The 22,286-nt window shown below is 45.2% G+C and overlaps 1 protein-coding gene across 3 annotated transcripts in view; it reads left to right on the top strand.

The window, feature by feature from the left end:
• The window catches only part of disp1 (dispatched homolog 1 (Drosophila)), a 300,779-nt gene that overhangs the window by 131,497 nt on the left and 146,996 nt on the right, over positions 1-22,286 (top strand). The window lies entirely within an intron of this gene.

The raw sequence follows: 22,286 nt of genomic DNA, 5'->3' as shown, positions 1-22,286 counted from the left end.
TGAGGGGACAATCTGCCACTTGTGCCTCTCACCTGTAGCTCTTGACAGTCTTGTCTCTGCCGGTGGGACGTTGATGGTCAGTACTTAAACATAGAAACATAGAAGATAGGAGCAGGAGTAGGCCATTCAGCCCCTCGAGCCTGCTCCGCCATTCAATGCGATCATGGCTGATCATCCAAATTCAGTACCCGGTCCCTGCTTTCTCCCCATACCCCTTGATCCCTTTAGCCTTAAGAAATATATCCAACTCCTTCTTGAACATATTTAATGAATTGGCCTCGACTGCCTTCTGTGGTAGAGAATTCCACAGGTTCACCACTCTCTGGGTGAAGAAATTCCTCCTCATTTCTGTCCTAAATGGCCTACCCCTTATCCTTAGACTGTGACCCCTGGTTCTGGACTCCCCAACCATCGGGAACATCCTTCCTGCATCTAGTCTGTCCAGTCCTGTCAGAATTTTATAAGTTTCAATGTGATCCCCTCTCATTCTTCTAAACTCCAGCGAGTACAAGCCCAATCGACCCAATCTCTCCTCATACGTCATTCCTGCCATCCCAGGTATCAGCCTGGTGACTCTTTGCTGAACTCCTTCCATGGCAAGAACATCCTTCTTCAGATAAGGCGACCAAAACTGCACACAATACTCAAGATGTGGTCTCACCAAGGCCCTATACAACTGCAGCAAGACATCCTTGTTCCTGTACTCAAACCCTCTCGCTACGAAGGCCAACATACCATTTGCCTTCTTAACCGCCTGCTGCACCTGCATGCTTACCTTCAGCGACTGGTGCACAAGGACACCCAGGTCTCGTTGCACTTCCCCTTCTCCCAATCTATTGCCATTCAGATAATCTGCCTTCCTATTTTTGCCACCAAAGTGGATAACCTCACATTTATCCACGTTATATTGCATCTGCCATGCTTCTGCCCAATCACCCAAACTGTCCAAATCATCCTGGAGTTTCTCGGCATCCTCCTCACAGCACACACGCCCACCCAGCTTTGTGTCGTCTGCAAATTTGGAGATATTACATCTAGTTCCCTTGTCTAGATCATTAATATATATTGTGAATAGCTGGGGTCCAAGGACCGATCCCTGCGCTACCCCACTAGTCACTGCCTGCCACTTGGAAAAAGACCCGTTTATTCCAACTCTTTGCTTTCTGTCTGCCAACCAGTTCTCTATCCAAGTCAATACCTTGCCTCCAATCCCATGTGCCTTAAATTTACATGCTAATCTCTTATGCGGGACCTTATCGAAAGCCTTCTGAAAGTCCAAATACACCACATCCACTGGTTCTCCCATATCTAGTTTACCAGTTACATCCTCAAAAAATTCCAGTAGATTAGTCAAGCACGATTTACCTTTTGTAAATCCATGTTGACTTACATAAGAACATAAGAAATAGGAGCAGGAGTAGGCCAATCGGCCCCTCGAGCCTGCTCCGCCATTCAATAAGATCATGGCTGATCTGATCCTAACCGCCAATCCACTATCACAGAACCATCTCCTGAATCTAACAGAATTAAACACACGAAATAGGAGCAGGATCAGGCTACATGGCCCCTGGGCCCGCTCCGCTACCCACAGGGCCATGACCGATCCGAACCTAGACTCATGTCCAAATTCCTGCCCGCTCCCCATAACCCTTAATTCCCTTTACTTCTAGGAAACTGTCTATTTCTGTTTTAAATTTATGTAATGATGTAGCTTCTACAGTTTTTTGGGGCAGCATATTCCATGGACCTACCACCCTCTGAGTGAAGTAGTTCCTCCTCATCTCAGTTTTGAAAGAGCAGCCCCTTATTCTAAGTCTATGCCCCCTAGTTCTAGTTTCACCCATCATCGGGAACATCCTCCCCGCATCCACCCGATCCAACCCCTTCACAATCTTATATGTTTCAATAAGATCGCCTCTCATTTTTCTGAACTCCAATGAGTAGAGTCCCAATCTACTCAACCTCTCCTCATATGTCCATCCCCTCATCCCCGGGATTAACCGAGTGAACCTTCTTTGTACTGACTCGAGAGCAAGTATGTCCTTTCTTAAGTATGGACACCAAAATTGTACGCAGTATTCCAGGCGCAGTCTCACCAATACCTTGTACAAATGAAGCAATACCTCCCTATTTTTATATTCTATCCCCCTAGCAATGAAAGCCAACATTCCATTGGCCTTCTTAATCACTTGCTGCACCTGCATACTAACCTTTTGAGTTTCGTGCACCAGGACCCACAGATCCCTTTGTACTTCAGTACTTTCAAGTTTCTTGCCATTAAGATAATAACTTGCTCTACGATTTTTCCTGCCAAAGTGCATAATCTCACACTTTCCAGTATTGTATTCCATCTGCCAAATCTCTGCCCACTTACTTAGCCTGTCTATGTCCCCTTGCAGGTTTTTAATGTCCTCCTCACTCACTACTTTCCCTCCCATCTTAGTATCATCTGCAAACTTTGATATGTTACACTTGGTCCCCTCCTCCAAATCGTTAATATAGATTGTAAAGAGTTGGGGACCCAGCACTGACCCCTGCGGAACACCACTAGTTACTGATTGCCAGTCTGAGAATGAACCATTTATCCCAACTCTCTGCCTTCTGTTAGATAGCCAATCCTCTATCCATGCCAGAATATTACCCCCAATCCTGTGATTTTTTATCTTAAGCAATAATCTTCTGATTGGCACCTTGTCAAATGCCTTTTGGAAGTCTAAATACACTACGTCCACTGGTTCCCCTTTATCCACCCTATATGTTACTTCCTCAAAGAACTCCAGCAAATTTGTCAAACATGACTTCCCCTTCATAAAACCATGCTGACTTTGTCCTATTAAATTATGATTATCCAAATGTCCTGTTACTGTCTCCTTAATAATGGACTCCAAAATTTTACCTACCACAGATGTTAGGCTAACCGGTCTATAGTTTCCAGCCTTCTGTCTACTGCCCTTTTTAAATAAGGGTGTTACATTAGCAGTTTTCCAGTCTGCCGGGACCTTTACCAAGTCCAGGGAGTTTTGGAAAATTATTACCAATGCATCCACAATCCCTACCGCCACTTCCCTCAAGACCCTAGGATGTAAGCCATCAGGTCCAGGTGATTTATCCGCCTTGAGTCCCATTATTTGTCCGATCCTGTCACTGTTTTCCAAGTGCTCTGCTATTACATCTTTTATAATGGACTCTAGCACTTTCCCCACTACCGATGTCAGGCTTACCGGTCTGTAATTCCCCGTTTTCTCTCTACCACCTTTTTTGAATAGTGGGGTAACATTAGCTACCCTCCAATCCATGGGTACTGTTCCAGATTCCATCGAATGTTGGAAGATGATCAGCAATGCATCTACTATTTCTAGAGCCACTTCCTTAAGTACCCTAGGATGTAGATTATCAGGCCCTGGGGATTTATCGGCCTTTAATTCCATCAATTTCCCTACAAATACGGATTTCTTTCAGTTCCTCCCTTTCATCAGACCCTATGTTCCCTGACATCTCTGGGAGGTTATTTGTGTCCTCCTTTGTGAAGACAGAACCAAAATATGTATTTAATTGGTCGGCCATTTCTTTGTTCCCCATTATAAATTCCCCTGATTCTGACTGCAAGGGACCTACACTTGACTTCACCAATCTTTTTCTCTTCACATATCTATAAAAGCTTTTACAGTCAGTTTTTATGTTCCCTGTAAGCTTACTCTCATATTTTATTTTCCCCTTTTTAATTAATCCCTTTGTCCTCCTTTGTTGAATTCTAAACTGCTCCCAATCCTCAGGTTTACTGCTTTTTCTGGCCAATTTATATGTCCTCTCCTTGGATCTTATGCTATCCCTAATTTCCCTTATTAGCCATGGTTGAGTCACCTTTTTTGTTTTATTTTTATGCCAAACTGGGATGAACAAATTCTGTAGTTCATCCATGCGGTCTTTGAATGTTTGCCATTGCCTATCCACCGTCAACCCTTTGAGTGACATTCCCCAATCAATCCTACCCAACTCGCGCCTCAGACCATCGTAGTTTCCTTTATTTAAATTCAGGACCCTAGTCTCTGAGTCAACTACTTCATTCTCCATCTTAATGAAGAATTCGATCACATTATGATCGCTCCAACCCAAGGGGCCTCGTACAACAAGACTGCTAATTAATCCTTTCTTGTTGCATAATACCCAGTCTAAGATGGCCTGATCTCTGGTTGGTTCCTTGACATATTGGTCCAGGAAACCATCCCGTAAACTCTCCAGGAATTCCTCCTCCACAGTATTGTTACTAATTTGGTTAGCCCAATCTATATGTAGATTAAAGTCACCCATGATGACTGCTGTGCCCTTATTGCACGCTTCTCTAATTTCCCTTTTAATGCCATCCCCAACCTCCGCATTACTGTTTCGAGGTCTATATACCACTCCCACTAACGTTTTCTGCCCCTTAGTATTTCTCAGTTCTACCCATACAGATTCCACATCATCAGAGCTAATATCCTTCCTTACAGTTGTGTTAATCCCTTCTTTAACCAGCAATGCTACCCCACCTCCTTTTCCTTTTTGCCTTTCTTTCCTGAATATTGAATACCCCTGCATGTTGAGTTCCCAGCCTTGGCCACCCTGGAGCCATGTCTCCGTTATCCCAATCGGTACTGCTTCCTCTCCATTCTTTGCTCTCCAACTAAAGAAGGTAAGCAAAGGATAATAGGAGGTGGGTCTATATTGGCAGTTATAGAACAAGTTTAAAAGTGCTATTAAAATAGAGCGATTTAATTAAACACTGAGTCCTATAGTTTTAATCTCTCTTCCTGTGGGGAAATGCCTGGCCTCTACTTACCAAATGCCCACTATTACATGATTGAAATCGGGAGTTAAATGTGTGGAGAATCGTAGGTACAAACCCACATTCCATTACTGCATGACACAGCATGTTACAGGATTCCCAAGAGTGGCCTTTGAGCAAGGCGCTTGTTGGGATAATGGCCCTGGACTAAAAGTTAATGACTACCACGGCTCCAGTGTCTGGCTGTAGTGCGGTACATGTTCACTTCCCATGTGATTTCAGAGCTCTGGTGCTGCTATGGCTGCTGTATCCTGGGGAATTCCGACAGCAGGAATCCCCATCACAGGTTGGTCTGTGAAGGAGCGGAAGGCTCTGAAGTAATTACTCAGCTTCATCACGTGCTGTCTGATGTTGTTGAAAATTGCACTCTGCTGTACGGTACAGCAGGTGAGCTCCCCTGCAGCTGTACAGTGTGTGGGTGTCTTTCTGCTGGGAGGGGCAACTAATATAGCTACTGTGCCTTGTGGCTGGAGGCGGCCAAGTCCTACACCAGGGATAAAAAAAATCTCTTGCGTGGCGGAAATCTGAAATAAAACATGAAAGTGCTGGAGACATGCCAGAGAAAGACAGGTTAGCATTTTGGGTGTAACTCTTTTTCAGAGCTGGTCTGATTGTGTAAGGAAATCGAGGAACAGGAGGAGGCCGTTCAGCCCCTCGACCCTGTTTGGCCATTCAATTAGATCATGGCAGATCTGTATCATAACTCCACCTATCCATCTTGATTACATATCAAGGATGAAGAAAAGTAGCAGGAATGAGGACAGGGAGGATTATAGAATGTAACAGAGCAAGAAAATCATATGGACAAAGGGAGTGTGGAAAAAAAACTTACAGTAGATAAGGGGGTATGGAAAAAGAGCAGGCACATGGGATTAGAATGACTGCTCGTGTACAGGATAAACACCAACACAGACTGGTTGGATCGAATGGCCTCTTTTTGTGTTGTAATTTCTATGTCATTTTATGTAATAACCTAAGGCTTTTTCTAAGTGCATTAAACAAAAAAGCATGGTAGAGGAGGATGTGGGTGGATTGAAAACAGTTTTAAGTATGACGAGAGTAGACAACAGGGGCAGGGCAGAATATAGTGGTTCTCCAGAGCCAGATATTTTCCAGCTGAGGGAATTCAAAGATATACGCTGGGAAATTGGGGATGTATTAATCTTAGTTCTAATCTTCCAAAGCTGGCTGCAGTCTCCTGCTACAGCTGCTTGGGAGGTAGCAAATGTTACACCTACAGGAAACTTTTTTTTATCCGGCACCGACGGGACCGACGTGGTGCCAGTTCATCAAAAATTCCGGATAACTGAGAGCTATAGTAAAAGATACGGAGAGCTGAGAGCTCCGTATAAAGCAACAAACCCTGTTGCTTAGCAACAGATGCAGAACAATGGCCACAAGTTCCAAGCGTCTCTGTAGCTTAGCAACAGCTGCAGCCACACCCTTGCACAGCAACAGATCGAGGAAGGCAAATAAAATATGAAGTAAAACTTATCTGAACCTACTCCTGAATTTTGCCGGTTAACCGAGATTTCCGGTTATTTAGGTGCCGGTAAATCAAAAGTTTCCTGTATATTCTAAAAGGGAGGAAGGGACATGCCACCTAACTACTGGCCAGTGAATTTAACATCAGTGGTGGGAAAATCCATCATTTGGGATAGACTGTGAGTACTTGGAATAGTATAACCCGATTTGGGAAAGTCAGCATGGTTTTGTTGGCGATAAGTCCTATCTAGCTAACTAATAGAGCTGTTTGATAGTAACTGAAGTGGCAGATCGACCGATTTTATCCACGGATTTTCAGAACACATTTGATAAGATTCCACACATGAGATTAATGGCTTAAAATGAAGGTGCATGTCATTGGAGGCAGCCTTTTGGCCCAGATAGGAAGTTGGTTCGAAGGTAAGAGCCATGGAGAGCTGTAATAAAGGAATGATTCTGAGACTGGCGGGAGGTGACAAGTGGTGCCCCACTCCATGCTGGGTCTTCAGTTTTTCACTTCATTTATGTGACCTGTATTTTGTAATAGAAAGTAGAGGAAAGCTGAGAGGAGCATTAATCACAGTAACACTGGTACAATGGAGAGAAGAAAGGCTGTAATGGGGCAAGAGGGAATGGTTAGATGCAAGAGGATCATTGATCAGATAACAAGCTTTTTCTTGTATCCTGTCCAGGAGTGTGAGATGGCGCTATTTATTATTATTATTTATTAATTTAAAAAAAGGAAACAGACTGAATGCTTACATAGTACTAGCGGTTGTGCGCATCATCTTGAGACAGGCAATTCCTCTTCACCTCAGATTTCCTTAAATCAGTTCCCAATTGCAGGTTTCATACTTCAAAGCTCATCATCATCAGGAGTACAGCAGAGCTCATCCAGAGGCATTACCTCAGACACTGCACCCTCGCCAGTTAAAGCTGGTCCATCAGAGCACTTTAATGAAGGAGCAGTTCGCAATTCTTTTTACAAGCATACAAAGAATATTCTTTCCTCCTGCCGGCCTCCCTGAATCTATTTATAACTTCTACCTTCATTGCCATTTCTTGTCTTTTTCTATTTTATCAACACTAATGTGCTCATTGCTTCTCTCTCAAATTCTAAATCGACTATCCTCCACTCTGCACACTCTATCTTGAAATCAAGATTCAGCACATTATGTCCGACCCTAAATCATTATTTCCCATATCTGGTCTCCTCTCTTGCTCTTTTCAACCTTGGTGATATCTTGCTCTATGGGCCCTAGCTCCTCAGTTAAGTTGATCAATAAAAAGTTGAGCACAAATTCACAACCACCTCTTCCTCTGCCAATCATACTGGCATCATACTCTTTATTTGTTGTAATTAAAATAGTATTCCTTCACCCTTGCCACATACCAGTCTCTCAATGGAGGGGCTGGAGGAGGGAGAAGAGGGGGCAAACATTAAACTTTCTTCCAAACCTTGCCCAATGCTACTCCTCAGCGGGTCACTGAGACAGGAGTGGAAGGAAGTGCATGGTGTAGACAATCTCCTGAGCCAACACCTTTCAGATGGCTCACTAGTAACTGGGTACTCGGAGTTTGAATGAATTGCAGGTGGATCTGCACGTTGCACCAATCCGTTCTCGGGCAGCGGCTCCCCTGTTACTAACCCTGGGATGCCATCGCAAGGAATGGTAGCGTAGTGGTAATGTCACTGGGCTAGTAATCCAGAGGCCTGGACTACTGATCCAGAGACGCGAGTTCAAATCCCACCATTTAAATTCAGTTAATTAAATAAATCTGGAATAATTACTGGTAATGGTAACCGTGAAACTATCGGATTGTCGTAAAAACCCATCTGGTTCACTAATGTCCTGCCGCATCCAGTCGTGAATGGTGGTGGACCATTAAGCAACTAACGGGAGGAGGAGGCTCCATGAATATCCCCATCCTCAATGATGGTGGAGCCTAGCACATGAGTGCAAAAGACAAGGCTGAAGCATTTGCAACCATCTTCAGCCAGAAGTGCTGAGTGGATGATCCATATCAGCCTACTCCTGAGGTCCCCACCATCACAGAAGCCAGTCTTCAACCAATTCTATTCACTCCACGTGATATCAAGAAACGGCTGAGCGCATGGGATACATCCAAGGCTATGGGCCCCGACAACATCCTGGCTATCGTGCTGAAGACTTGTGCTCTAGCTAAGCTGTTCCAGTACAGCCACAACACTGGCATCTATCCGACAATGTGAAAAACTGCCCAGGTATGTCCTGTCCACAAAAAGCAAGACAAATCCAACCTGGCCAATTACCGCCCCATCAGTCTACTCTCAATCATCAGCAAAGTGATGGAAGGTGTCATCGACAGTGCTATCAAGCAGCACTTACTCACCAATAACCTGCTCACTGATGCCAGTTTGGGTTCCGCCAAGACCACTCGACTCCTGACCTCATTACAGCCTTGGTCCAAATATGGACAAAGGAGCTGAATTCCAGAGGTGAGATGAGAGTGACTGCCCTTGACATCAAGGCAGCATTTTGACCAAGTGTGGCATCCAGGAGCCCTAGTAAAACTGAAGTCAATGGGAATCGGGGGAGGGGGGGAAACGCTCCACTGGTTGGAGTCATACCTAGCACAAAAGAAGATGGTTGTGATGGTTGAAGGTCAATCATCACAGCCCCAGGACATCGCTGCAGGAGTTCCTCAGGGCAGTGTCCTAGGTCCAACCACCTTCAGCTACTTCATCAATCACCTTCCCTCCAATATAAGGTCAGAAATGGGGATGTTCGCTGATGACTGCAGTGTTCAACGCCATTCACAGCTCCTCAGATAATGAAGCAGTCTATGCCCGCATGCAACAAGACCTGGACGACGTTCAGGGTTGGGCTGATAAGTGGCAGGTAACATTCGCGCCACAGAAGTGCCAGGCAACGACTATCACCAACAAGCGAAAGTCTAACCACCTCCCCTTGACATTCAACGATATTACCATCGCCGAATCCCCCACCATCAACATCCTTGGGGTCACCATTGACCAGAAACTTAACTGAACCAACCACATAAATACTGTGGCAACAAGAGCAGGTCAGAGGCTGGGTATTCTGCGGCAAGTGTCTCACCTCCTGACTCCCCAAAGCCTTTCCACCATCTACAAGGCACAAGTAAGGAGTGTGATGGAATTCTCTCCACTTGCCTGGATGAGTGCAGCTCCAGCAACACTCAAGCTCGACACCATCTAGGACAAAGCAGCCCGCTTGATTGGCACCCCATCTACCACCTTAAACATTCACTCCCTCCACCACCGGCGTACCGTGGCTGCAGTGTGTACCATCTACAAGATGCACTGCAGCAACTCACCAAGGCTTCTTCGGCAGCACCTCCCAAACCCGCAACCTCTTCCACTTAGAAGGACATGGGCAGCAGGCGCATGGGAACACCACCACCTCCAAGTTCCCCTCCAAGTCACACACCATCCTGACTTAGAAATATATCGCCGTTCCTTCATTGTCGCTGGGTCAAAATCCTGGAGCTCCCTACCTAACAGCACTGTGGGAGTACCTTCACCACATGGACTGCAGCGGTTCAAGAAGGCGGCTCACCACCACCTTCTCAAGGGCAATAAGGGATGGGCAATAAATGCTGGCCTTGCCAGTAACGCCCACATCCCATAAAAATGAATTACATTAAAAAAAATGTTTTAACCTTTCAGCCAAAGACCTGAATTCTTTTTTATACAAAAAAAAATTAGGTAAAGCTCAGTCGGCAAATGCCAGTGCAGCACTTGTACTGAATGGAACAAGAAAGCCCCATGTCTTTGACTGAACTGATCTCCGAGCATTGGATTAAAAATACTACAGTTGGTTCTAGTGCCATAGGCTAGGGAAAGAAATAAGCAGCTGGGGATTGAGCACCATCCAGTGAGCCCTGCTGGGTGAAGTAGTGGAAAACAGCTGGCACCTGCCGTGAGTTGGTGGCTTCGAGGAAGAAAAGGAAAGAATATTCAGGTGGGGGTCAGAGAGGAATTAAGCAATGGGACTTGCTCTGTACAAACCCGTCCAACGTAATGTGTGTGTACGTACATGTGAATCTCCCTTTAAGGTCTGATGTTTCATTAGGAGTCACCCCATTGTGCTTTCTCAATTGATTGTGGTTATTTTTTGCACACATTTAAGCTTTAAGCTATGGAAGGTAATAAATGTTGCAAGGTGTGGCGTTGATGGAAAGGAGCCCTGCTAATGGAAAAGCTGGGAGGCATGTAAATTATTCAAATATTACAATGAGTGAGGGGGTTTAGAAACTTCATTGAATTTATCCAGTAAACTGAACTGTTGGTTTGTGTCTTTCCATCCACACTTCCCTTAATATAGCTGAACAGGAGGCTGTGGATGTTTTTAAAATCCTATCTAAAGTTCTATGGAGAACATGAAGGCTTAATTTCCCTTTTAAAAAATATCTCCAATGTTTCCCATTGTTTTCGGATAGAATCAGTATTTGTTTTAGCTCTGGAATCATGAACTTCGATTGCTGATGGGTTGAGTTAACCTCCAGTCTGTGTTCGGTGAATAGTGTATATGGCACCATTTTATGAGGCACTAAATAACATTACTATTTGTATAATGACAAATGGTGTTTTAGCAAAGCCTGAGTAATAATGGTTTCTTTAAGTTGACCCATTTGGCTTTCCTAAAACCAGAGCTAGAACAGATCGGCCAACAATATAATGGAGATGGATTGTGTCGGCGAGTTTAAAAAGGAGTTGCATAGTTTTTTGGCGGAAGTGACTGGATATAAGAGAGAGGATGGTATGTTTTGACCTTGGAACTGACTAGTTGACCAGAGGTCTTTTTCTGTCTTGTATTCTTTCCTCTCTTTTGAATTGCTGCATATTTGACTTTTGATTTTGGAAGTTCTTGACTCTAATGGTTTTCTCCACCTATCTCTCATTTTCTGAAGGCAGGTTCCAGTGTTTCTGGCCTCACTTAGGTGGCCATTCTTCATGTGTGATTCTGGTCAGTTAATGCTAGCATGCCATTCAACGATGTGTACTATAACAGGACAGCCTGATCCCACCCTCGTGGCATTCCAGGAGGGGTCATTGGATGATCACTGTAAACCTTGGGCAGTTTAATTTCAGTTTTCTTGCCGACCTGGAGACACAGCGATCAATGTTGATACTAATCCCAGACTGAGATTGACTAACTCAGCACAGGAACCTCATAGCTTGGTGCCACATTCTCTGCAATTACAAACTGGGCCATTCGAGAGTTTCTAGTTCTGCATCTTTGCAGCTTAATATCCTTATTTGTTGCTGGGGAGGGGGGAAAGAGAGGAAGGGGAGTCTTATTGTATTTTCAGGTAGGTTATGTGCCATATCATAAAAAATACCTGCACTTGCAACCGGAACAACAACTTGCATTTGTATAGCGCCTTTAACGTAGTAAAACGTTCCAAGGCGCATCAAAGGAGCATTATCAGACAGAATTTGACATCGAGCCACGTAAGGAACTATTAGGATAGGTGGCCAAAAGCTTGATCAAAAGAGGTAGGTTTTAAGGAGTGTCTTAAAGGAGGAGAGTGAAGTAGTGAGGCAGTGAAGTTTAGGAAGGGAATTCCAGAGCTTGGGGCCGAGGCAGCTGAAGGTACAGCCACCAATGGTGGATGAAAATCGTGGCTGCGCAAGAGGCCAGTATTGGAGGAGTGCAGAGAAAGGCCGGCCAGGAGAGCGTTGGAATAGTCGAGTCTGGAGGTAACAAAAGCATGAATGACGGTTTCAGCAGCAGATGAGCTGAGGCAGGGTCGGAGACAGGTAATGGAACATGAGATGTATCCTCAGAACTTGTATTCTAACCCACAATTTCAAGGGGTAAGATTATGTTCTGTATGATACCTACACTTTATTAATAATGAGATTTTGGGGTCAGTTTTGTGCCAGTTTAATTCAGGAATTTTCTTCTAAAAATCATAGCAAGGAAATGGTATGAGCACATTAAACATTCGTGCAGGGAAGGCGCGGGAGTGAGCAACAAGACGGGGAGATGGCCGATTAGTTAATTGGCTAGGTTTTGATGGTGGGGAGAGGAGGTAGCCAGTGGGGGTGGTCGATCTGGCTGGCTGCCTGCCTCTCTTCCACAGCTATGTCAATGCCCAGGTGGCCCTGGAGAAGGAGCATGCGGTGTCGGCCAGTATGCTTGAGGCCTTCCGCGACCGGTGGGCACCGGAAAATATTATGATTTTATTTGATAAGTTTCCTTTTTCTTTTGATTTGGGTGTTGATTGTTAAAAAGAGGGCACTTTTGTTATGTCTTTCGTTTGTTGATCCTGGGGCAACCCAGTGTCTCCTTATTGTTCCAATTAAGAGTAGAGGGACAAATGGAAAGTAGAACAGAGTGGAGGGAGCATGCTGGGACGCAGGATAGAGAAGTTACATACGTAAGGAGGAGTGAGACAATGTCGGGTTTTGCAAGTGATGTGCTGTTGGCCAGGGAGCCAATCTCTGGTTGAACAGCCTGCCAACACTTAGAGTTAAGGCTCACACAAGAATATTGGCAACTTGGGCAATATATTGGAGGGCAACTGGCAGAATCTTGCTCCAGAAAGGAGTTGAAGCTTGGAACAGGGGAGGAAATAAGAAAGTAAAGGAGATATCTGTGCGTTTAACATCCACTATTGCTGCACGGGCCTTTGGGGGGTTGCTTAATCTTCCCTTGGGGATTAGGTAGGGTAAATATCCAAATTGTACACAGTCTACGGAAGGTGGAGTGCTCGACAGGCCTCGTGCCTTTTCTCATTCCCTGCTTTGTTCTAATGTCCTTAATGTCCATGTTGATGGGTAAAGTTGTCAACCTGTAATCAAATTTACAGGGGGGTTTCACACTTAGATTTTTTCAACGAAATGTTCAGTGACTTTTAGTTTAAGCATCAAGTCCTCTTTTTCCTCCCTTCCAATATTCTTCTCCTCTCCTGAAGGTATTGGACTCTTGCTGGAGCGCAGTTCCATAGGCACAGGTGGCCCTCCAATAGCTTGTCATTGACCATTGTTCATGCATGAGCCCAGATGGCAAGTGTTGACAAGCTATTCGACGATGAGGGACAACACAGCAGAACCTGATCTGGCCCCCTTGCATGCACCTTCCAGCTTGTGTGGCTGGATAGCAGCCAGTATGGCGGAAACCCTAGTTAATTGTCTCCCCTCCCAAGCGCTGAGGCAAGCTGTAGCTTCCCAACCACCACCCCAGATAGTTAAACACAGACCAGGAATTGAACCTGGGATACTCCTAGTTTGTACTGCTTTGTGCCACAGCGGATGATGTGCTTACACACTGAACGATCAGGGGAGCCATTTATCACCGTGCACAACACTATGATATGTATTCACCTTGGGTGCTTAAACCGTTTGGCTCTAACAGAAATTTGATGCACCACCACTGGCAAGAAGGTGTAATTACACGTGAAAAGTTCACGTTTCCATAAGGAATGTGTAATGGAAATATAAATATAAGGTTAGAATGTATGGCTTTCAAATGGGGGGCTAAATGAGTCACGGTCGTGGGTTCAGGTCCCACTCCAGAGACTTGAGCACATAATCCAGGCTGACACTCCCAGCGCAGTCCTGAGGGAGTGTGGCACTGTTGGAGGTGTCGTCTTTCAGATGAGACGTTAAACTGAGGCCCCATCTGCCCCCTCAGGTGGGCATAAAAGATCCCACAACACTATTCGAAAAAGAGCAGGGGAGTTCTCCCCGGTGTCCTGGCCAATATTTATCCCTCAACCAACATCACTAAAAACAGATTATCTGGTCATTATCACATTGTTGTTTGTGGAACCTTGCTGTGCGCAAATTGGCTGCTGCGTTTCCCACATTACAACAGTGACTACACTTCAAAAGTACTTCATTGGCTGTAAAGCGCTTTGGGACGTCCTGATGTCATGAGAGGCGCTATATAAATACAATTCTTTCTTTCTTTACAACTGTGCACCCTGGTCCAATTATCCCCCACCTTCTATCCCTCCTTCACTTGGTCTTGATTCCCCATGTGCGACACCAGGGGAGAGCGACTGGTATGTCTAATATAGTCATCACGGTAAGTAACCTTTGAAACTGTGAGAAATGTATTCAGACATGTCCAAAGTAACACTGATAAGAGTGTCATATCGGGACAGATAAATAGAAAAACTGTGACTGCTTGAAGTTTGATAGAAAACAGAAAATGCTGGAAATGCAGAGTTGGTCCGAGCGGTCAGCAACCTCACCTTTGTCATGGCTGCAGATTCTATAGAATCTGAAATGAATAGCTTAATATGCCCTATTTCAGATCTATCCAAGAGGTGGAAATACTTGATGCAATCTCATTTCTTTCTGAAGTGGAGCCAGTGGTTCTCCAGCCTGCCCAATCAAAACCGGCATCTAGAAAGCCCAGTGACTGAACTTTGTGTTTTCTGTTAACACCTGGCAGCTGCTGGGCCTCCACGTCCAGCAATTAAAATGGTTAAGGGCAAAAAATAATAGCTCTCTATCCCCTCTCCCCCTGCCCTAGTCTGCTACAGTTTTCTAGACCTTGTTTAATTTAGGATGCAAGCAGACTCATGCCAAATACAGCCTTGTGTAGCTTGTGTGTGTTTTAAATTCAGTGCAGCAGCAGGTGGAGGCTGTCCTTTGATCATTTCTATACATGCTGATTGTTTGCCTATCACCCAGTAAAGTGTCCATTTAATTCCTTAGAAAGCTGCAGAGTCAAAACATTGAAGGGGCTCGTATGGCTGCTTCTGATGATCTTGGACCTTTTCAGATGTGGTGCTTTTATTCTTTATCCATGTAATGAGGTGGGATTTAACAGTGCTAACCAAAAATTAAAACAATTAAAGGCAATTACAGTGAAAGCTGTGACCGAGTTCCTTTCATTTGAATGTCCCTTGGGTAATAATAACTTTGAATGTAATTTTTTTCCCTTCCCCATCGTGCATTGTGCAGGGCTCAGCACTGAGCTCACTTGTATCCCAATTATGCTCCTCCAACTCCAATTGGATATGACCCTGTTCCTTCTGTGTCACATTTGCCTGGTTTACACTGCAGGGCAGATTCGGCAATGTCAGAAAAAGTGAACGTGTGTAGGGTTTCTGCCATGTTATGTTATAAAGAACTTGCATTTATATAGTGTCTTTCATGACCTCAGGACGTCCCAAAGCGCTTTACAGCCAATGAAGTACTTGAAGCGCTGTCGCCTTTCAATATAGGCAAATGTGACAGCCAATTTGCGCATAGCAAGATCACACAAACAGCAATGCATTCATGACTAAGTAATCTCTTTTTAGGTGTTGGTTGAGAGATAAATATTGGCCACGTGATATTTTATGTACACTTGAGAATGTGCAGATGGGGCCTCGGTTTAATACCTCATCCGAAAGACGACACCTCCGACAGTGCAGCATTTCCTCAGTACTGCACCTCAGTGTCAGTCTGGATTATGTGCTCAAGTCTTGGAGTGGGGCTGGAACCTACAACCTCTGACTCAGAGGCAAGAGTGCGACCACTGAGCAACACATACTCCAAGAAAGGGCCATCAGCCCATATGCACTCTCCCCACAACTTACTGATCTCATCGAATCCTCTAAGTCTGCACCTTTCCAATGAATCCAAACCCAAGGCATAAAGTCTATGGCCTAGAAATTCAGTTGTTAGCGCCAGCCGCTAGCGCCTTAGGAGGAGGAGAAGTGGGGCGCTAAGCGGCTAGCAGCCGGGCACGGCGCGATCTGCGCCTCTCGCGAACTTCACTCAAGATTTAGCGGCAGCGCAAAACCGCAGTGCCCGCTCAGCTGCGCGCGCAGATCCTGACGTCATTTCATGGTGCAACGCCCTTGGTGCACCCCGAACCGGAACTTCAGTGGCGCCGCCCTTCTGTGCGCTTGGCACCCCCAGCGACTGGTAGAGGGGAACGGTTCCCAGTCGCTGCGGGGCACGGGGGGCGCTATTTAAAGGGGACTCCTCCTGCATTATAAGTGGCAGCCATTTTGTGCCATTCCTTCTGTGTGAGAGACGGATATTTGAAGAGTGACAAAGGGAGAGAGCTTTCTGCTTTGACTCAGCGCTCGCACAGGTACTTCTGGCTTCAGGCCAGAGCTTTGCACTTGGATTTAACTTTCAGTGCCATAGCCTTGAGTCGCCACATATAATGGGGGCTGCAATGGGTGGAAACGTTGGGCTTCTCCATTGCATTCAAAGGGCTCAGAGACACCGTGAGAGAGTGCCAGTCATGGCCAGACGGAGAAGGGCCAACAGGCGTCGGCACAGGAGGCCTTACCCACCCAGGGTATACCGCCAGCAGTTCTCATATCTGAACATGTCTGAGGAGCAGTGTGTTCGGAGGCTGCGATTCAGAAGGGAGGTGGTCACTGAGATCTGCCACCTGCTTCGCAGAGATCTGCAGCCACAGCTGAGGAGCAGGACGCCTCTGTCGGTGGCAGTGAAGGTGACGGTGGCTCTCAACTTCTATGCCACCGGCTCCTTCCAATCCGCTACTGGGGACATTGCCAACATCTCCCAGTTCGCGGTACATTGCTGCATCCGCCAGGTGACCAATGCCCATTTCAGAAGGAGACGTCAGTATATCTCCTTCCCCATGACCCGGCACAAGCAGCAAGAGCGTGCAATGGGATTTGGAAGAATAGCAGGCTTCCCCATGGTCCTGGGCGTAGAACTGATGAACCAGCAATGGGCAGGCCTTGCTTCAGGGCTGTAGTGTGCAGGGCGTGGCAGCCAAACAAATCGACCCTCCCCCTTTAAGAGCTGACCAGTGCCAGCGTGTCTGCCTTCAATCAGCAACTCGCCGCACCTGCGCTGCGCCTGCCCTCGGTGTTAGCGCCTCGGCTCGCCGGCTTAGCGCCTTATGATAGTCGTGCATTGCCTGCTTTAGCGCAGCACAACCTCTTGGGGAGATGCAACTCAATTTCGGCAAAGGTGGCGCTAAATTTAGCGAACGCCCGGCTGTAGCGCCCCAAACGTGGCGATACTGAATTTCTCGGCCTATCTTTCATACCTGAATGCACTTAGGCTGGGGATCATCCTTGTTGCTCTTTATACTTTCTCTAGAGCCAGCATATCTTTTTTGAGGTTGGGGGGAACCAGAAAGGTGCACAATACCCCAGGTGAGGCCTCACCAAAGCCTTTTATAACCTCATTATCACGGTCCTAGTTTTAACCTGAACAGTCTGAGCCATAAAATCCAGAGCCCTTTTTGCTTTGGCTGCAGCCTCCTGAACCTTTGGGGAAGAGTCAAAGGCCCTCCTGCCTCCTACACCCATTCATATTATACACTGTACCTGAATTCTGCACATAAACATTTCATTGGCTACCTTTGTGATTGTATTACACAACTACAGATGAATTTGTTTCTCTTGGTTTGGTGGTCTATTACACATTCCTAGACGTGCTCTGGTACTTCTGATGGACTCCATTTGGAGCCAGAGTGTCTCCCTGTTGTTTTCGTCACTTGCTATATATCTAGGGTTGCCAATCCGCCAGGATTGTCCTGGAGTCTCCAGAGATTAAAGATAAATCTCCAGGGCAGTGCTGTGAGCAACCCAGGAGAAAAATCATAGGGGCTTTAAAAGAATTTCTTTTAATGTTCTTTGAACACTTTTGTTGATTAATTATAAAAATATTGGGAGATGGATAAAACGGCTATTTCACTGGGTAAGGCGCGGGAGGCCATGTGATGAAACATCCAAGAATACGTCTGACCAGAGTTGGCAGCCCTAAATATGACCATTTCTTCCCTACTTTTATTCCTTTCCTAAAAGAAATGGCAGCTTCCTATCTTCCCCCCCGCCCCCCACACACACCTTTTTCTGGACTATCATATTGAGGTATATGAAATGCAGGCATCCTGAAAACCCAGCCATGTTTCCGTGAGAGCCGTCAGCTCAGGGTTTTCTGTCCAGCATGCAGCTGTATTTCTGACAATTTGTTCCTAATGCTTCTAGCATTTCTATAGAAGCACTTAATAAAATCCCCTGATAATTTGGTGTAATTATGCCCCTTGATTCCATCCTTTGTGGTGGGCCCAAGTGAACAGGTGAGTGACTGCATACATCATTTAACCTGACACACACTGTTATTTTGTGGGATGGTATTTTGTCCCCTTGGACTCATTGGTTTCAAGAAACCCCCGAGTGCCTCTTCTGCGCTGGCAGTGAAAGGTTTCACACCTAACTTGCTTGTGTAGTCATTCAAAAATGGGATCCTACAGGAATCCCTGTTGCTTCTAATCCATATTAATGACTTGAATACCAAAACCAAATATAAGCTTGTCAAATTTGCTGATGAAGAAAGAGAACAGCAGAAAGGGAGCACGGAATAATAGTAAACTCATTCCAGTGACAATGTGGCAAAGGAATGAAGAAAGCTAATCGAACAGAAGACCACAGTGCACATTGAGGCTTTGGAGAACTAAACTAATTCATCCTCGTAGCACGGATTACGGACAAAAATGAGTGAAATATGATTTGTTGAACAGCGCCATATTTACCCTTCAGTTTTGTGACAAATAAATGGTCACGTTGTACTTGGAGTATTGTCTCCAGTCTGCTCGCCGCACCACTAACGTACTTTAAGGTAGGCGTAGAAACAAAGCTAACCTTGCGTAAAGGGGAAGAGCTATGATGAAAGATTAAAGAGGTTGCTTAAATATTAAAAAGGCAACATTTTGAGGGCTTTGGCTACCTGCGCTCACCCTCCTCCACTTGAAGAGTTCCCAATCTCTCTCATGCCACTGCAGGAATAAGAAGAAAGACTTGCATTTCTACAGCGCCTTTCATGACCTCAGACCGCCCCAAGCGCTTTGCAGCCAATGAAATACTTGGTGTAGTCGATGTTGTAATGAAGGGAGGAGTGGCAGTCTCAGCCTGTTCTTATACACCACCTACTTGTTGGTTTCACAGCAACAGTAACCGAGTCCTAGAATCAGGATGATGCTACACTGAGAAATCTGACTGGGGCAAGAGAATAAAGTTTTAAAAAGAGAGGGACTGGATTGCCACCAGTAACTTGTTAAAATTTCTAACTGCCTTTAAACGGAAGCCCCTTTCTACTTCAGTATCCTATTATGTGGAGATGTGAGTGATTATGGTTGTAGAGGTTTTTAAATAATTTTGATTGTCAGCAAAACAAACAGGACTCAAGCTACAATCCCACCCACTGTCTAGATGCCCGTCTGCTTGCCTGTCTGTCTCGGTCGCACGCCCATTTGTCCACCCATCTATCTATTGTGAATCTGCCTCTGCTGTTTCCATTACCGGCCCATATGTTTCCTTACTGAATTTTAACATTATTTTTCATTTATTTGTCACAAAACTGAAGGGTAAATATGGCTCTGTTCAATCAGGAAATAGTTGAGGCTTGTAATAAGGGAGCATCTATAATTATGGGGGATTTTAACTATCATATTAATTGGACAAATCAAATTGGGCAGAGCAGCCTTGAGGATGAGTTCATTGAGTGTATTAGGGATGGGTTTCTTGAGCAGTATGTAACTGAACCGACCAGGGGGCAAGCAACCTTAGATCTGGTCCTGTGTAACGAGACAGGATTAATTAAAAATGTCCTAGTAAAGGATCCCCTTGGAATGAGTGACCATAACATGGTTGAATTCCATATTCAATTAGAGGGTGAGAAGGTTGGATCTCAAACAAGCGTGCTAAGCTTGAATAAAGGAGACTATGAAGGTATGAGAGCGGAATTGAGTAGAGTGGATTGGGAAAATAGATTAAAGGGTAAGACGATACATGATCAGTGGTGTACATTTAAGGAGTTATTTTACAACTTCCAAAAAATATATATTCCACTGAGAAGAAAAGGGTGTAAAAGAAAAGACAGCCATCCGTGGCTAAGTAAAGAAATTAAGGATAGTATTCGACTAAAAACAAGGGCATATAAGGTAGCCAAATCTAGTGGGAGGATAGAGGATTGGGAAAACTTTAAAATACAGCAAAAAATAACAAAAAGATTGATTAAGAAAGGGAAGATAGATTATGAAAGTAAATTAACAAAAAATATAAAAACAGATAGTAAGAGTTTTTATAGTTATATAAAAAGAAAAAGGGTGGCTAAAGTAAATGTTGGTCCCTTAGAGGATGAGACCGGGAAATTAATGGTGGGAAATATGGAGATGGCAAAAACACTGAATGAATATTTTGTATCAGTCTTTACAGTAGAAGACACTAAGAATATCCCAACACTGGACAAACAGGGGGCTATAGGGGGGGAGGAGCTAAACACGATCAAAATCACTAAGGAAGTGGTACTCGGTAAAATAATGGGACTCAAGGCGGATAAATCACCTGGACCTGATGGCTTACATCCTAGGGTCTTGAGGGAAGTGGCGGTAGGAATTGTGGATGCATTGGTAATAATTTTCCAAAACTCCCTGGACTCAGCAAAGGTCCCGGCAGACTGGAAAACTGCTAATGTAACGCCCTTATTTAAAAAGGGCAGTAGACAGAAGGCTGGAAACTATAGACCGGTTAGCCTAACATCTGTGGTAGGTAAAATATTGGAGTCAATTATTAAGGAGACAGTAACAGGACATTTGGATAATCATAATTTAATAGGACAAAGTCAGCATGGTTTTATGAAGGGGAAGTCATGTTTGACAAATTTGCTGGAGTTCTTTGAGGAAGCAACATATAGGGTGGATAAAGGGGAACCAGTGGACGTAGTGTATTTAGATTTCCAAAAGGCATTTGACAAGGTGCCACACAAAAGATTATTGCTTAAGATAAAAAATCACGGGATTGGGGGTAATATTCTGGCATGGATAGAGGATTGGCTATCTAACAGAAGGCAGAGAGTTGGGATAAATGGTTCATTCTCGGACTGGCAATCAGTAACTAGTGGTGTTCCACAGGGGTCAGTGCTGGGTCCCCAACTCTTTACAATCTATATTAACGATTTGGAGGAGGGGACCGAGTGTAACATATCCATGTTTGCAGATGATACTAAGATGGGAGGGAAAGTGGTGAGTGAGGAGGACATAAAAAACCTGCGAGGGGACATAGACAGGCTAAGTAAGTGGGCAGAGATTTGGCAGATGGAATACAATACAGGTAGACTACCTTTTATCCGAACTTCCGAAAACCGAAACCCTCTAAAAACCGAAGGTTTTTTCGTTCAGCGTAAGTCGTGCGCACGACATGACCAGAGTGGCGCACGACTCCGACCCCCGCCGACCCCCCCCCAGCCGACCCCCCCGCCGACCCCCCGCGGACCCCCCCGCCGACCCCCCCACGGACCCCCGCTGACCCTCCCGCCGAACCCCCCGCCGACCCCGACCGACCCCCCCGCGGACCCCCCCGCCGACCCACCCCCGACAAATTTCCCAGTCTTATAAAATACCTTCCGAAATCCGAAATTTTCCGAAAACCGAAACACGGCTGGTCCCGAAGTTTTTGGATAAAGGATAGTCTACCTGTACTGGAAAGTGTGAGGTTATGCACTTTGGCAGGAAAAATCGTAGAGCAAGTTATTATCTTAATGGCAAGAAACTTGAAAGTACTGAAGTACAAAGGGATCTGGGGGTCCTGGTGTACGAAACTCAAAAGGTTAGTATGCAGGTGCAGCAAGTGATTAAGAAGGCCAATGGAATGTTGGCTTTCATTGCTAGGGGGATAGAATATAAAAATAGGGAGGTATTGCTTCAGTTGTACAAGGTATTGGTGAGACCGCACCTGGAATACTGCATACAGTTTTGGTGTCCATACTTAAGAAAAGACATACTTGCTCTCGAGTCAGTACAAAGAAGGTTCACTCGGTTAATCCCGGGGATGAGGGGATGGACATATGAGGAGAGGTTGAGTAGATTGGGACTCTACTCATTGGAGTTCAGAAGAATGAGAGGCGATCTTATTGAAACATATAAGATTGTGAAGGGGTTGGATCGGGTGGATGCCGGGAGGATGTTCCCGATGATGGGTGAAACTAGAACTAGGGGGCATAGTCTTAGAATAA

The sequence above is a fragment of the Somniosus microcephalus genome, chromosome 9 (genome assembly GCF_052327205.1).
Source record: "Somniosus microcephalus isolate GS21.2 chromosome 9, FLI_Smic_1.0, whole genome shotgun sequence".
Taxonomy (NCBI): Eukaryota; Metazoa; Chordata; class Chondrichthyes; order Squaliformes; family Somniosidae; genus Somniosus; species Somniosus microcephalus.
Note: the sequence above shows the minus strand (reverse complement) of the source record. Positions and strands in the feature narration are given on the sequence as shown.